This window comes from Panthera pardus, unplaced genomic scaffold, assembly GCF_024362965.1.
Source record: "Panthera pardus isolate Hobbes unplaced genomic scaffold, ASM2436296v1 HiC_scaffold_6, whole genome shotgun sequence".
NCBI classification, from domain to species: domain Eukaryota; kingdom Metazoa; phylum Chordata; class Mammalia; order Carnivora; family Felidae; genus Panthera; species Panthera pardus.
This window is the reverse complement of record NW_026526991.1, coordinates 83,954,280-83,967,198: the sequence shown is the minus strand read 5'-3', so window position 1 is coordinate 83,967,198 and position 12,919 is coordinate 83,954,280. Positions and strand designations below refer to the sequence as shown.

The 12,919-nt window shown below is 35.5% G+C and overlaps 1 protein-coding gene across 8 annotated transcripts in view; it reads right to left on the bottom strand.

Annotated features, from left to right (window-relative positions):
• The window catches only part of SOX5 (SRY-box transcription factor 5), a 1,011,059-nt gene that overhangs the window by 666,089 nt on the left and 332,051 nt on the right, over positions 1 to 12,919 (bottom strand). For all 8 annotated transcript variants that reach the window (XM_019452504.2, XM_019452503.2, XM_019452501.2 and 5 more), the window contains one exon: positions 5,799 to 5,868. The gene's annotated coding sequence lies outside the window, so the exon portion shown is untranslated. The remainder of the gene's footprint in view (positions 1 to 5,798; positions 5,869 to 12,919) is intronic.

The window sequence follows — 12,919 nt, the reverse complement described above, 5'->3', positions numbered from 1 at the left end:
AATGAGCCAATAAAGCCTGCATTTAGTGCTTACTATTTGCAGATCACTCAAGCAGGGCTCCTGCAGACATTAAAAATAAATAAATGAATAAATAGGGGCGCCTGGGTGGTTCAGTAAGTTCAGCACCCGACTTCAGGTCAGGTTACGATCTCATGGTTTATGAGTTTGAGCCCTACGTCGGGGTCTGTGCTGACAGCTCAGATCCTGGAGCCTGCTTTAGATGCTGTCTCTCTCTCTCTCTCTGTCCCTCCCACTGTCTCTGTCTCTCTTTCTCTCAAAAATAAATAAGCATTTAAAAAAATTTTAAGTAAAAATAAAGAAATAAAAAAACAAACCAAAGCCAACTTCAGAACCACACAGCTGCTCAAGCAGCAGAACTACAATTCAAATTTCAGAATTTCTTTTATTTTGACTCTTCCATTTGATTTTCTTCAAAATTCCACATGGCATTAAGACTCTTAGTCTTTCAGGGTATTCCTCAGCCTGGATTGCCCTTCTTCTGCTAAAGAGGACACTTTTGCTGTCAAGTTTAAATTCACGTAGCTTCATTTTCAACTCTCCTGCCACATTCCAGAAGAGGCATGGATACTTCCTGAATATATCGGCACTGGCAACTCAAATGTAAAGATTCTCAAATCAGTTGGTGTCTCTTCACTAATAAAAATATAAATAAGTAAAAACGGGTAGCCTTTCCTGATTTCCCACATCCATGACTTGCAAAGCTTTTATTTCAGTTACTCAAGGTTTAAATTCATCCCTTATTTTTCTCGTAAGTCAAAGTCTATTGATTCCATCTTTGAATTTCTGCTTGTAACTGTCCCTAAGTGTTTTTATCTCGGTTCTGACTTTCTGGATCTCGTCTGATTATTGCATTGGTCTCCTCTCTTCCCCTTGTAACCTCTCCTCTTTCAGTAAACCTCATACTACTATCCTATTAGTTAATTAATCCAAGCACAGACCTAATCATCATCCACATTTTCTAAACAAACTAAACTTTTCAATAACTTCCTAGGTCCTGTTGAATTAAAAGTCAAATCACCAAAGAGTCAAAGTCCTCTTCAGAGACTTTGAATTATAAAGTCTCTTTATGTTGTAAAGAGCTCAACATATCTTCATAGTCACTATTGCCTTTTGTATACCCTGTGCCACATCCAAACTCACCCAAGTCCAAAGAGAGACTTCAGAGACCAGGACCTTAAATATATACTAGGCAATCCCCCACCACCACCCCCTACCTCTGTGTCTAATATCTCTGCTAAGAAAATCACATGCATCCTTTAAGACAAGTACTGGCTTGCCTATGAAGCTTTCTCTTTTCTATGAACCCTCAAATAATGTTACACTGTAGCTCTTGTTAGTCTATAATACATTTTATTTTGCATTATAATATTAGGTTTTGGATCTTCAAACTAAGTTTATTTAACACATGCTATAAGGAAAGTACTTTGAAAGGTGTATTTGGCTTATAGTGGAGAACAAAACAGATTAATTCCCATCAAAAAGCAGGGAAGAGTCTTTCAAGGAAAAAAAAATTGTGATGGGAGAGGAGGAAAATCTCCTGCACTCGCTGTGGCAGAAAAGAACCTGAGCCACCATAGGCTCAAGGATAATTGTCAAGTGTGCATGTGAAGTTGAGGTAGGCATGCCCTCTCCCCTGAAACAGAATTCAGAGAATAATTTCTTTCTCATTTAATCATAAAAGTGATTTTTATTCTTATGATTAAAAAGGAAAGCATTTTGAATAAATAAAAATTTTCAAATATATACATTTATTTGTTGCATGAATATTCTGATAGCCAATAATGGAATCTAAGCTTAGATATAAGCTTATAGTTTTAAATTCATTTATTAATGTATTCATTTAAAAATTTAAAAAATTTATGGTAAATTATTTGGAAACTGCTGCCACAAGACTCATAATAGAAGGCAACCGTTAAATTTATTTTTTAATGCTCACTTTGATTCTTTCACATGATAGCAATGAGAATTTAAGAAACAACTCTTCCAAGTATCAATAATATCTACTCGAAGTGATTTTTATGAAAATAAATATGGAGATTTTTCTTTGTTATTTATATGAAATAATCTCCCTTATTTTCTCATTTATATTAAAAATGATCACTTCTAGTGTAGGTGACTCTTAATTCAACCAACTTTTATTGACCACCTAGTATGTACACACTGGCTTAACAAATGTAAAGGAACTCTAGAGGTAACAATAATAGTATGCTTCTCCCTTTGGGAAAAGCAGTGTTGATCATTTCTAGGCAAACATGTTACAGACCCCAAGTCAGCTGGAAGTTTCAGAGCTGGTTCCAGAATTCATGCTCTCTAATTCCTACTAATTACTCCATGTTTCCTCCTTATAAATAGTCTAATAGATCATGTGATAATTATAATAAAGCCATGACATAATTTCAAGCATCTTCCCTTACAAATAGAAGATAAAATTCATGACTTGTTGTGGACTCGTACAAGGCTATGTAGTTTTGGTTGAAATTATAAATGACAAACAAGTGGGAAAATCAGTATGCAAAGGAACAATCAGACGCACATCATTTTTAAATATTACATATCATTGTCATTAATGTCCCTATTATAAAACAATAAGTTATTATACACTGCCAAAAAACATGATTCAAATTCAAAAGAATTATGCAAATTAAGGACACGGAAAAGAAAAATGAGAGCTGCACTATTTAACATTAGCTCCTGGAACACAATCATCTGTCAATATCCTGATCAGATAATGTTGCCCTGATCATTGTTAATTTAAGTCTATTTTCATTCATAATTTATATTCCGTGTCAAGAGAAATCTTTTAAATGCTTTACATACCCCGTAAGTCTGAGTGATCCGTATAACATGTGAGCCATATGATGCCCTCTTACTGGCTAAAATCACTCTAATGATTCCCATCTCACTCAGAAGGATAGGCAAGGTCCTGCCACGGTCTACCAGGAACTATACAATAGACTCCACAGCATCCTTCCCATTTGCATGTCTTACTTATCCACTACTTAATCTTTTCCTGTCACATTGCCTTTCTCGGCAATCTTTCAACATAGCAAGTTTAAGGAGTATCTCTTCACCCGTGTATACCAAAATGGTTCCCTCTCTCCATTTACATTTGTGCTTCAGTTTCTCCTTAGCAGAAAGACCTTCCTCACACACATTTCTTTTATTTTTTTTAATGTTTATTTATTTTTGAGACAGAGAGAGACAGAGCATGAGTGGGTCATGAGAGAGAGACACAGAGAGAGAGAGAAGGAGACACAGAATCTGAAGCCGGCTCCAGGCTCTGAGCTGTCAGCACAGAGCCCGACGTGGGGCTAGAACTCACGGACCGTGAGATCATGACCTGAGCAGAAGTTGGACGCTTAACCGACTAAGCCACCCAGGCGCCCCTCCTCACACACATATCTGAAATAGTCTCCCATCATTCTGTTTACTCTGCTTTATTTACTTCTTAGTATGCACCCCCATTAACATATACAGTTGACTCTTGAACAACATGCGTTTGAACTGCATGGGTCCACTTATCTGTGGATTTTTTATAGCACAGGACTGTAAATGTATTTTCTCTTCCTTATGATTTTCTTAATAACATTTTCTTTTCCCTACCTTACTTTATTGTACAGTATAAAATACATATAACTTACAAAATATGTGTTAATCAATTGCTTATGGTATTGGTAAGGCTTCTGGTCCATAGTAGACCAATAGTACTTGACTTTTTGGGGAATCAAAAATTAAACACAGATTTTCAACTGCATGGGAGATGAGCACTCCAAACCCCCACATTGTTCAAGGATCAACTGTACATTAAAATCTTCACGTAATGTTTTCCTCCACTAGAATAAAAGCTTCAGAAGCATGAGAACTTCTGTTGCATGAATTAAAGAATGAATGAATAATCACCCTTCCATTTCATCCAGCCAAATAGGAAACGTCTCCAGAGAAACAACAGTTAAAAAGGAAAACAAAAACTTAAAGTTCTTGATATTTTTCAAATATCAGTATAATCCAAAGTCAAGTATTAGTATCAATTATGTTTTATATAAACTATCCATTGGTGGAGATGGCAAATGATGATACTTGTCACGTGTGTGCACAAAGTTGTGCGCAGAATTGTAAGTATTCCATAACCTGCAAGTCAGCATAATGCAGTAGGCCTGCATCATATCAAGAAACACCGATTTACTTCTGTTATGATTTCATATGACACTGGATAGCAATTTAAGTTTGTAAAATAGGTAAATTGGAGTGGATTCTATCTCCCAAGACTATGGGATCTATAAGATACTTGTTTCTCCTTCTTGATTTTGCTTCCAAGCATGCAAAGCTCAACAACTATATTCAATTTAAGGTCAATACTTATATATTAGCTGGATGCCAAGAAAACCTACCACTTTTGGCTCCATTTATTTCTTTTCAAGGTTTAGTTGAACACTGTTTGCCAGCTGAAAATCTGGTCTACCAACAGTAAACTCGTTATGAAAGTATTGCCCAAAAGGAAACCTCAAAGCTGCAAGAATCAGTGCAGGCATACTTATAAATCCAGTCAGTTAGACATATCGTTCTAAATACATCTCTTTGTAGAACTCTTCCCTAATTAAGCTAAGAACAGAAGCTTGAGCATATTTATTATATCCAGTTATACGTGAAATTATCTCTCCTTTAAGCTGGAGGGTAGTGTTCTCTCAACACATAACAATAATAATCTGTCCGGTCCCTAATGCTAATGCTAAGAAATAACAAAATCCCTGAATCATCCTGGCAGAAGAATTCTGAGCTTAGTTCCTTCCTGAAATGCCTTTTTACTAGAAGAATTGTGATCAGACTGAAGGACAGAAGCATTTGTCCCTCTGTGTGATGAAAACTGAAAATCTCAGTGAAAGATGTTCCATAACAGACCTGGATTTGAAGGAGCTAAATTAAACTCTGGGAGAGCTGTGGAAGTGATAGGTATGGCAGAGGTAAAGGCTCTTCAAGCTTCCATAAATAGTTAAGCAATTGTACTGAGAGATGTAATCACTATTTAAGACAACTGGGAGACTCCTCTGAAGCAGGAGATGACCACAAAGCCATTAGTTACTCATGGGGACATTCAGGGCAATGGAGACCCCAAAGGGCAGCATGGCTCCAGCTTACTGAGGAATATGATTAACACTAAACATTCTACAATGGTGACAATGTTCATAGTAGACCCTTTGACTATTGGGATCTTTCTATTTACAGAGAAATTGTATTTTAATTAACCTTCATTTTACACATGGTAGTCAACTTTCAGTAGTTCAAATTAGTGCAAGCAAACAGATTGACTTTAAAGTGTCAAGAGCTTTCAGAGGTGGGCCCAAGCCCAGAGAATATAGCAGAAAAGAAAGGAAACTTGACTTTAATGATGCCAGTGTTATTACAATAACTTAATGTTACTACAATTGCTTAATAACATTTTATGTTTAAAGTTCTGATTTTGGAAAAGTTATCAGGAAATCTTCATTTAAAAACAGTTTATATGAGAATAAGAGAAACCAGGGTATCTATATAACTTATTAGGTAAGAGACTTCCTTCTATTCCTGAATATTTATTTGAATTATTATTTTTTAATCTTCAAATCCTAAAAAAAGAATACCCAAATGCCAGACTTTTTACATAAAGGTGTTAGTCATGATTTGCAAAACTGAGAATATACCAAGTGAGCATATTCAAGAAAGAAACAAGTGGCAAGAGACTTGAGAACTCTAGAATTGATGGCAAAAGAATGAACAGCAAATGATAATGCAAGCGTCCTGACCTGCTGAGCCTCCCAGGCCAATTTCTCCTACTCCTGATGTCCTTCTTGATGTTGTCTATTTCTTGCAATGCTAAAAAAAAGAAAAAAAAAAGAAGAAAGGAAAGTAGTGAGAAATCAAAGTAATTCCAAAATACTCAGGTGAATAAATCAAACATCATAAAGAGAGTTAAACTTTCTACTACAAAACTTTGAAAGAAATATTAAATAATTTCATCATAGTAATTTTTTCTAGATCAGATTCATAGCCACACAAAATGTCAGACTTACAACACATTGCAGTTAGTGGCTGATGAATGAATAATGAATGAACAGCTAAAAAACAAATTTTATAAGTGACAGTCAAGATATAATGACAATTGAAATGTAAAAATGTGAACCAGTTATTTTAGAGCTATATTAATTAAATAGCTTTTAAAATTCTTCATATTATAGGGGCACCTGGGTGGCTCAGTCGGTTAAGTGTCTGACTCTTGATTCTGGCTCTGGTCATGAACTCCCTGTTGTGAGACTGAGTCCCATGTCAGGTTCTGTGCTCAGCACGGAGCCTGCTTAAGATTCTCTCTCTCCCTCTTCCTCTGCCCCTCTCCCACTCATGTGCATGCACACATCATCTTTCTCTCAAAAAAAATTTTTTTAATCTTTATATTATTAATTCAGTCATATAAACATATATATGAATATGTAATTCTGGGACTTGTTTTATAGAAAAAAAATTTTTAACCTTCTTTATATTCATTGATGGTTAACTTAAAATATATTTATAATGTAACATTATTTATAGCTGAAATACTTTATAGAAAACATCCTAATGTGCTCTAAAATTTGTTAAATGTAAATTATTACTTATCAAAGCACAGTGCTATATTATACTAGGACACTAAGTTGTATAAGAATAAAAGTTTACAAACTTACTAGATAATTTCTAGATTAAAAACAACAAGAATAAAAACAGCAAAATAAAAACAGAAACTTTTATACCCAGTCACTCTTTCAGAGTCATACTCCAGTGTCATAATGACCAAGGTTTAATCATTGGTCCTATGACAGAAGAGCTGAATGTCTTTGGAAATTTATCTTACCCGTTGGAGGCTTATTTTCTTAATAAGAAACTATAAGAAACTATAAAATAGTTTCATTTCATTTTGTCATGAATCCAAAAATCCAAAACATATAACTATTTTATCATGATTTTATTATTTATTGATGTATGTAAAATAATTTGGTAAGGGTGAGTTCATCACTTATTCTACCTTTTCAAACTTTGGCCCCCCGAAGTTTGGCCCCCAAAGCCAAAATCATCAACCAGATTATGTGGTCAGTATTCTGTGTGTGTGTGTGTGTGTGTGTGTGTGTGTGTGTGTGTGTGTGTGAGAGAGAGAGAGAGAGAGAGAGAGAGAGAGAGAACACACATGAGTGAGTGGGGGAGGGTTGGAGAGGGGCAGAAGGAGAGGGAGACAGAGAATCCCAAACAGGATCCATGCCCAGCACGGAGTCTGACGCAGAGCTTGATCTTATGACTGTGAGATCATGACCTGAGCCAAAATCAAGTGTCAGACACTTAACTGAGCCTTCCAGGTGCCCCATGTGGTCAGTATTTTAAAAAGACTTAAAAGTGATACTTTTAGGATGACAGAATTACACTTCTAGAATATTAGTCTAAAATACTGTAACCAGAGATTTGGAGGTGATCTAGGGCCAGATTACTCGTATAACTTTTGATTATTAGTTTATACAAAACTTTTTATTTTTAAAAGCCTCCATTATGGGTGATTTCAGGCATACCTAAATTCTTTTAAAGTATATAGAAGAGTGAAAAGGAATTATTCACCAAGACCCAATGGGATTTACCCTCGGAATATAAAATTGGTTTAACATCTAAATAGCAAACAATGTAACACACCATACTAATAAAATAAAAACTCATACAATTATTCAATAGGTCTGAAAAATATTTGACAGAATCCAACCCCTTTTCATGATAAAAACACTCAACAAACTAGCAATAGAAGAGAACTTCCTTTAACCTAATAAAACAGCACCTACAGAAACCCACAACTATCATACTCAATGATAAAAGGCTGACTGCTTTCTCCCCAGATCAGGTATAAAACAAGGATGTCCACTCACACGACTTGTATTCAACATTGTACTGGAGGTTACAGCCAGGTTTGTTAATAAAGAACAAGAAATAAAACACATCCATCGGGGCCCCTGAGTGGCTCAGTCAGTTGAGTTTCTGACTTCGGCTCAGGTCATGATCTCACGGTTCGTGAGTTCGAGTCCTGCGTCGGGCTCTGCGCTGACATCTCAGAGCCTGGAGCCTGCCTCAGATTCTGTGTCTCCCTCTCTCTCTGCTCCTCCCCTGCTCACACTCTGTCTCTCTCTCAAAAATTAATAAAGATTAAAAAAAATTTTAAAGAAATAAAACACATCCAGATAGAAAAGGAAGAAGGAAAACCAGCTTTTTGTAGGTAACATTATTTTTATTTAGAAAATCTCAAGGAATTCACTAAAAAACTATTAGAAATAATGAAAAAGTTCAGTAAGGTTGCAGGATATTTGATCAATCAATTAAACTTCTGTATACTAGCAATGAACATTCTGAAAATAAAATTAAGAAAACAGTTCTATTTACAACAGCATGGAAAAAATAAAAAAAAGTATAAATTTATTAACAGAAGTGGAAGACTTGTACATTAAAAACCAAACACCACTAAAAAAGACATCCCACATTCATGGATCAGAAAACTTAATATCCTTAAAATGAAGATACTCTCCAAATTAATCTGTAGATTCAACATAGCCCTATCAAAATTTCAGCTAGCTTTTTTTGATAGAAACTGATAAGCTGATCCTAAAATTCATATGGAACTCAAAGGATCTAGTATAGCTAAAACAATGCCGAGAAAAAAAGTTGGAGAATATAACGTTCTCAACTTCACAACTTAAGGCAAAGCTATAGTAATCAAGACAGTGTGGTACTGGCATGAGGATACAAATACATATCAAAGGATGGCATGGAATTGAGAGTACAGAAATAAACCCAGACATTTATGGTCATTTGGTTTTTGACACACTTGCCAAGACCCCGGAGGAAAGAAATCTGGTCTGTTGTGAATAAAACTGTTCTCTGAATTTCTGTTCCCTGATTCCTGGCACAGAGCTTCAAAAACCTTTGGAATTCAGCAAGTGATAGGCATGCCTTTGTTACGCTATACTTGCCTCATAACAGAGCCCCTAGATAGCTTCAGGATGGGAGAGGTTGTGGAAAAAGCAATCATGTGATTTGAGGACTGGAACTTTCAGGACCCCAGTGCCCCAGACTCTGAGGAAAGGGGCTTGACATTGAGTTTAATCACATGGTCAATGATTTAATCAATCATGCCTATGTAATGAAACCTTAATGGAAGTTCTAAACAATGAGACTCAGAGAGCTTCCTGGTGAGCACTGATGTTTGGGAAGGTGGCACACCCTGACTCCCCAAAAACAGAACCTCCTGTGCTCAAGACCCTTCCAGACACATCCTGTGTATCTCTTCAACTAAGTTATTCATTTGAATCCTTTATAATAAAACAGTCATAATAAGTATAGCACTTCCCTGAGTTCTATGAGTCATGCTAGTGAATTACCGAGGCTAAAGGAGTATTGTGGGAACTCCCAAATTTGCAGCCAATTCTGGCAGGCAGAAGTGCCCATTGCCTGGGGACAGTACTTGCAGTTACTTTCTGAATAAGAGCAATCATTGGGGACCTTACACTTTAACTTCTGGGATCTGATGCTAACTGCAGATATTGTCAGATTGAATTGAATGATAGGACACCCAGTTAACATCTGAGAATTAGTACTGGAACATAATAATAGTCTTCAACAAATGGTTGGGGACAACTGGATATCTATATGCAAAAGAATGGAATAGAACCCCTACCTCAATCCCATGTAAAAAACTAACTCAAAATGGACCATATAACTAAACGTAAGAGTTAAAACTATAAACCCAAGCCATAAACTTGCCAATCCATGCCAAGTTTAAATACCACTAATAAAATAATAGGAAGATGTTCTACTTTTAAACTAGTCTTCAGAGATAGTCTTTCCACAGAGTTCCAAGTACTATAAATACAATCCAAGTATAATTGTCACTTTATCAGGACTGATAGTGAAAGGAAAATGTTTTTAATCCAAACTATGGTGATAGTTCAGAATACAATTTGTTAAAAGTTGGAATTCACATAGATACTTTAGTGATTTTAGAATTCTCGATTTGAGAATGACTATTAGGGGTGCCTGAATGGCTCAGCTGTCTGACTCTTGATTTCAGCTCAGGTCACGATCTCACAGTCTGTGAGTTCGAGCCTCTCATCAGGTGCCATGCTGACAGTGCTGAGCCTGCTTAAGATTCTGTGTGTGTGTCTCTCTATCCCTCCCCTACTTTCTTTCTCTCTCTCTCTCTCAAGATAAATAAATAAACTTAAAAAAGAATGACTGTTATAAAGTTTTAGCTGCCAAATGAAACAAGGTAAATATATGAGAAAACATATACTTTAAAAATACTAAATTTCAGTGACATAAAATTGAAGTTTCCCAATACTATCTATTTAACTTTTAATTCTAATATGAATTCATTAAAAAAATGGGAGCTACATTATTTTATGGGGCTGTCTCAAATTTACCCAATTTCATAATGGTAAAAGAGTTCTATGATTAAGCAGCTTCATCCATTCCAGTTATGTAACCTATAGCGGCTAATCTCTTTATTTAATACATGTTTGACTATTCAAGCATATTTTATGCTATTGGAATTTAAAAGTTCCATTCCCTTCTCTAAAGTGCATTCATACACTGCTTTGGTTTAAGTTGAAGATTTGCTAAGTAACAACCATCATCTATCTATTCAACACTCATCTATTCAACAAAAAGTACCTGAGTACTTATCGTAAGATACTGTATAGGTTATAAGGTAGAATTCAGAGATAAAAACAACATGTGTTTTGGGATTATCCAGAATGGAGTATGAGTTAAGGCCTTGACTTATAGGTTGCAAGACCTTTCTGAACTTTAGTTTTCTCATATTCAAGGTGATAATTGAACTAATGTGTTTCCAGAGCCCCAAAGTAAACAGTAATTTCTCCTTTTTCTGTGTACTCTGAAGGCTAGATTAATCACACATGGATTCTGTACTTGAGAAGTTAACCGTACAATAGATATTATAATCTGTATAAATGAATTAAATAAGGTGAAAAAGTATAAAGTAGGAATTTCCAGTGATAAAATAAGTGAGATGATCCATACCAGATAAACATAACATAGCATCACCATTATCACCAAATGCAAATAGAATTTATATAATTGATTACCAAGCTAATTAAATAAGTATCAAGTAAAAAATAGATCAATCATCTTAGTTTGTTCCCAGGAAATTCTGAGTAATTGAAAGTTAAGTTGAACGTTATAGAAAAGATATTTACTTTTAAGTGTCATTCCTTAAGATAACGAAAAACAAATACCACATCTCCTCTATTGAAAATTTTGATAACTCAGGCTATCCTAGCTCCAGCACTTTTTTTTTCCTGACCACTGGAAAGTTACTTTATGTCTTGGTTCCTTTACTTTCTCATCTTTTAAAGAAGAATTATAATAATGCATGCCTTATATGGTGTTAACAGTATTAAGTGAGTTAATGCATGTCAAATTCAAGAGTGTCTGGTCCATTGAGTACCACTATTATTGTAGATAATCAATGTTATATCATCTTTTTACTCTTATTATAATCATTCATGCCATAGCAAAAAGGTACAGGTATTTTAATTACCATTCAATGGGAAGATGAAATGTCATAAGGGAAGATTACTTGTATATACATATTGGAAAAACCAGGGCTTTTTCTTTGAATCACTCATAATGGCAAGCAGAATGAAGTTCTATGATTGGATAGGACTCTATTGCGTACCATCGTCACAGGCAGAGAATGAAGAAGCAGTTCTCCCAAAGGAAAGGACTTGCATGGGTGGTGCTGCATGCTGAAATACGAAACAACAGTTGCCTACTTACATCCATCTACTATGTAAATAGAAATAGTCTTTGCTATAATTCAGATTTTTTTAAATTTATCTGAACTCAGAAGATATTAAAGAGGTGATTTACATAAAATTACAACTCTTTAATTAAAAAGTTCTTATAAGACTGAAGGGAGATTCCTCCCCCTCACCTTCCACATCTAATTGGCCATGGAATCATGCTCATCCCATCTCTTAAATATCTACAAAATCTGTCCTTTCCCCTCCATTTCAATAGCTATTGCCCTTCTCTACATTCTTATTCTTCTCTTACAGGACCATTATATGTTCCTTAGATGTTCTCCTTGCTCCAGTCCCAAACTCTACACATGGGACAACTTGACCATGTTATGCAATTCTTCTTTATCTACTCTCCCTCAAGACTCAACCCAGGAGCACCTGGGTGGCTTAATCGGTTATGCCTTTTGTGAGATAGAGCCCGGTGTTCGGCTCTGTGCTGATAGCCGAAAGGTGGCAATGCTAATTTTAGAATTACAGGAATTTCTTACTTTCTTCTTTTGCTAATCTACATTTTCTAAATATTTCACAAATAAATAACTTTTATAATAAAGTTATTAAATACAATAACAAAAATTTCATACAAATTGTATATTGCTATTTAAGTGGGGGAAAGAAAGGATTTTTATAAAGGTTCTCAGTTGGTACTTAGTGACCTCATAATAACCTGATCTTTCTCCTCAGCACACAGATGCCCTCTGGGGTACCGTATCCAGGTTCATTTCCTGTGCAGTAGCCAAAAGTCTTTCAAAAAACCATTTGTAATCAGGGCACGTAGGTGGCTCAGTCAATTAAGCATCCAACTCTCGATTTTGGCTCAGGTCATGATCTCACGGTAGTGAGTTTGAGCCCCATGTCCGCTTTGGCACTAGCAATGCAGAACCTGCTTGGGATATTCTCTCTCTCTCTCTCTCTCTCTCTCTCTCTCTCTCTCTCTCTCTGTCTCTCCCCGCCCCCCTGCTTGTGCTCTCTCTCTCTCTCTCTCTCTCAAAATAAATAAATAACCTTTAAAAATTAAATAAATAAAATAAACAAAAAAACCCATTTAT